The sequence below is a fragment of the Pinus tabuliformis genome, chromosome 5_2 (assembly GCF_031772625.1).
Source record: "Pinus tabuliformis cultivar Carrire ecotype Pingquan chromosome 5_2, CPIR1, whole genome shotgun sequence".
Classification (NCBI taxonomy): Eukaryota; Viridiplantae; Streptophyta; class Pinopsida; order Pinales; family Pinaceae; genus Pinus; species Pinus tabuliformis.
Window position 1 is genome coordinate 952,644,636 of NC_142306.1, and position 4,732 is coordinate 952,649,367.

Genomic DNA, 4,732 nt, shown 5'->3' on the forward strand with positions numbered 1-4,732 from the left:
GTCTATGAGAAAGGATCAGTGCATAAGTCTAGGACGTAATATTTCATCAATGTGGCTTGTGAATAGGCAATGGTCATCACCTGGTGGAGGGTTGGCACTTTTTATAACTTGCACCTGACAGGAGGACCAAGAAGAGCTCCAAAATGGCTAAATGTGGGACGAGTAGAGTAAGAGAGAGAAAAGCATCCGAAAGAGACCCAAACATAGATCACACACATGAATGCCATCAATACAAGTCGAGGGAACGCACAAGACTCACGATCAACAATCACACTTTTAAACGACAGGAAAGCGACGCTTATTTCTAAGTGAGATAGTTGAATGTAGCATTGCAACAATTAGAACACTAGTTGCGACAAAAGTGTCGACTGCGACCAAAAAGTGCGCTAAGTTGTAGGAATGTGTCTAGGGAACATTCTTATGATATGTAAGACCCTCTAGTGCAGAAGAGTACGATAGAGCTGCTTCTAGTGATGCGCATAGGTGTGACACATACAGGAGTGGAAATAGTTAAAAGTGGCACTTGCGACAATAAGAAAAAATAAAAGCGACATATGTCAGAGCGAAGATAAAGTGAAAACAACACTTGTTAGATCGAAAGAAAGAAAAAATGATAGTTGCGAAAGTGAAAGTGACACTTGTGAAAACAAAGGTGTGCAAAAATGACAGTTGAAACAACTCACTGGAATAGTAGTGCAATTGCAACCAAAGAGAGAGGGACTGTCAAATGATATGGCGCACTGACTCTCAACATAGGTTGCCTAGTTTACTATGTTGAACATCGCGCAAGCACTATTCCTAGAGATTGTGCAAGCCTTACTTTTAGGAGTTGTGCAATGCCAATCTAAGATTGCATAGAAAGACGTGCATTTATGAATTCATCAAGGACTGAGCATGTATGAGAAAGTGACTTTGACACTTAGAATTTGAGAAGACGACTTGAACACTTAGCAAAACATCAACTGACCATGAAGTGACTATGATTCACATGGAACGACAGATCATAAAATCCTCAGTAGATTCCAAAATTCAAGTGTAGGAAAAATTTTGGAAGGTGTTTGTCGCAATGACAACAAGTTTATAGGTTCCCCCTAGCTCAACGGGAGCAAGGATTTTTTATACAAAATATCTTCCATCTAATTAAACCAATCAGATTGATGGACAACCATGGAAATCAGATTGTTCATCTTGTTACATCGATTTCTTCAGATAATGGTAAAAGCATGCATCAACTTACTCAATTCAACTGTGTGACAAGTGGTGGTTTAGTCTGATCCATTTCTTTGTCATCCACTTGTTCCTATCATTTTCCTGCATTAGAAACTATTTGTTAAATTGTTTGATTGATCCGAAATTGACAGTTGGATGGTTGATTGTTAGATTCGCAAAATAGGTATGGAGTTGCAACAATGTCACCAAAGTTGCAGCAATGGGTAAAACAAAGAGTTGCAACAATCACACCACTAGTAGGAGCAACACAAGTTGCAACAACGATGTCATGGATAGCACAAGTCGCAACAATGATAACAATGATCAAGGTTGCAATTCTTTGCAGTCGCATCCCGAAGTTGCAAGAACAACGAGGAGTTGCAACAATAATGAAGGGTTGCAACAACAGTGTAGAGTTGCAACAACTATGGTCACATCTAGAAGTTGCAATCATTGAACCTTGAACAAGTAGAGAGAGATGCGATGCTTGCAAGGAGTTGCAGCACCTACAAGGCATTGCAACTACTCTCGAGACCTTACATTGAGTAGTACTTATACAATCCTTGAATCCTGTATGCTAGCAATACAAAAAGGCAACAATTTCTCAAAACATGCATACGAATAAGCATTAAAATGACACATAAAAAGATATTCGTACCTTACCAAAAATGTATCAATATGAATGGAAAAGGTGAATCATAAGATAATGATGGAAAATGGAAAAATGGTGAACCAAAAGGTATTAGACAAATGCTAAAAGCATGTCAATTTAGACACCCGTCACACCTATACACACTTATTTTATTGTTTTTTAATAGATACTTTTAATTAACACAAATGAGCAACATTTTTTTTTAATTGAAAAATTTATTACAATGAAGCGAATAGTGCCAAATGCTACAAGAAAGCAACCATCCTTCAGCAAAAAGTACCACTAGTGAAGCATACCTTACCTGTTGATTTTTCTCATACTAGAACTCTGGATTCCTAGCCATTATAGAATCCAAAATAAGTCTAAGCCTGACAGCATTTCTTGACCTCATGATTATTAGTTATTTTTAAGAAAGTGTAACAGTAATTAACCTATGGATAAGAGAACCCCATGGTTTCAGCAATATGATTGGCCTTGTCCATTCCCAATAACTTTTCAACAATAATAACTGCATATTCCATGGCTGATCCAGGACCGATGCTAGTAATCACCTTCCCATCAATTACAACACGCACATTCACAGAAGACTGATCTGAGAGTTTACTTGAATGGTGAGGTTGAGCGGTAGCCTTTTTTCCCTGCCACAAAAATCCACAGATGATAGCATCATAAACTTTTTCATATAATGAAAGTTAAGATGGAACACAAACACATTGACTTTCTCATCTAAGAAATATATGTTCCCAGTGAAATATTTATGTCCATACCTTCAACAAGCCTTTGGTATCTAGCATTACTGCTGATGCACGTATAGCTCCATACACCTTTGACTCTGCATGTTCTCTAAGTAATGCTACAAGTTGTTCTGATGATCCCAATTTTTGAAATCCATACCAGCCGCCCTAAAATAATTTTCAGAAATAAGGGACTATGGTATCGATTTAAATGCTAGTGTCTGCAGTTTGAACATAGACCTGAATTTACTACTTTAAGACGATAACATAAGAAGGTTAATATTAATAAAATGAGATGCTGGAATTTTGTATCAGCATATTTGATTTAAATTGACAGACTATTCTTTCATAGAAGTGTTACATGGGTATATCTCTCCTACCATGGATAATAGTGCCAATATTTGGTATTTATCTTGATGTGGAACTTTGGTTAGTAACTTAGACAAATTTTAAATGAATTGGTAAGGATTATTCTTTTCACCAAAATTTGAATGTTAAAAAAAAAAAAACTGCATTAGAAATGATGTGGATGCATCACAATTTTCAGTCAACAAAGACATTTGATATTTCGATTACGCTACTCATATACAACAGATCAATTAAAACTCACAGGCAAATGGATCAAATCATAATTTGATAAAATTGCATCTTTAATTAGCTGATCGGCAACAATTTTTGTCCCTCTGGCAGCTACAATTTCCAAACTGTCTTCTATGGAAGCAACCAAGACATTCACTTTGGCTCTCCTCAGAACATCTACAACTACAACAATCTCCATCTCATCTGATCCATTTGCAATAGGGACAAGCACCTGCCGAGGTCAATCAGTTTTGTTATTTCAACTCACAAATTGTCACATGATAACAACAGTTATTAACACCATAATGTTAAATCTACATAAAATCATCAACACGGTTATGAGGCTAGTCTGTTTAAAAATGTATTACAGCGGAGCCAGTTTATGTATCTAGTGGAAAAAAGGATACTAAGAATGGATTAGTAGACAACTGATACAAAGTCCCAACTAGCTGGGATGTAACTGAATAATCCATCCATCTAGAAAAGAAACTCTCCATCTTACAAATACCTACAAGCCACCCTCGTTATGAAACCAAGGAGGCAACACTTGAGGAATATTTTGGAGCGACCAGTCATCAACATTGTATTCCTCTTTTGACACTTCACATTTATTCCAACCACGTGGCACCTGTGCATCCAAAAATGGCCTCCATAAGTTAGATGAGGAAATTCCATTGCTAAATATACAGTTCTACAAAAGTAACTATACTTTCAAATACTACTACGAAGGAGACAGGAAGTAACTTGAGCACCACAGAGAGAAATATACTTTATTGCAGAAGGACTATACTTTATGTGCAACTTGAAAAAGTAAGAACTGTTGACTAATAGTGATCCAGTACCACTCCTAAAGCATATGTTAATCCTGCTTCATCACTTTGAAATATGCTTTAAGCCTGTTTCATCACTTTTAAATACTAGCACAGATCATCCGCCCCATAGTTACAAGGTATGCATGCAATTCCTGGACATGGAGGCATGCAAATTCCAGCATCCCCATCATATTCGATCATGATATATTTAATTCTCTTAGCATCCAGCTGTATTTGCTTCTCATTAGATATATGGCTAGGTACTCAGGGTGTGTGGATATCTGTGTGTGTGCGGGTGAATGCTCCCAAAGACACACAGAAACCTTCAAATGCTGAAGATTTGGCTTTGTCCCAAGCCACATTTCGTTCGTGTCTTCAATTGTAATGAAGCAGTGGGCGTTCTGTCCTAGGCATATGCAGCAATTGCCACTGCTTCTGCCAGAATGAAACAGGCATCCTGCGCTGCACGTGATACTTTCAACGGCTTCCTATTTTTCCATTTGGCCAGTCCATTTTGTTGTGGAGTGTAGGGCAATATGAATTCCAGTTCAGTGCCTTCCTGAACACAAAAATTCTTCTATGCCATTGAGGCATGCTTGCCTCCATTGTCACACCTCAACCTCTTCAGTGGTTTCCCAGACCACTACACAAAGGCCCTTGAAAAACTTATGTCTCCATTATGTCCGTCTTATTGTTCAGAAGGTAAACAAATGTCTTTCTAAAAGTTCATCGATGAATGTAACAAA

At 37.6% G+C, this 4,732-nt stretch overlaps 1 long non-coding RNA gene across 1 annotated transcript; it reads right to left on the minus strand.

Moving 5' to 3' along the window:
• Positions 1–2,624: 2,624 nt before the first annotated feature.
• On the minus strand, positions 2,625–4,162 carry LOC149162419 (uncharacterized). The gene is made up of 3 exons (XR_016261548.1): positions 3,722–4,162; positions 3,206–3,406; positions 2,625–2,763 (listed from the first exon to the last, which is right to left on the minus strand). It is a non-coding gene; the product is annotated as an uncharacterized LOC149162419 (long non-coding RNA).
• Between the last annotated feature and the right edge of the window lie 570 nt (positions 4,163–4,732).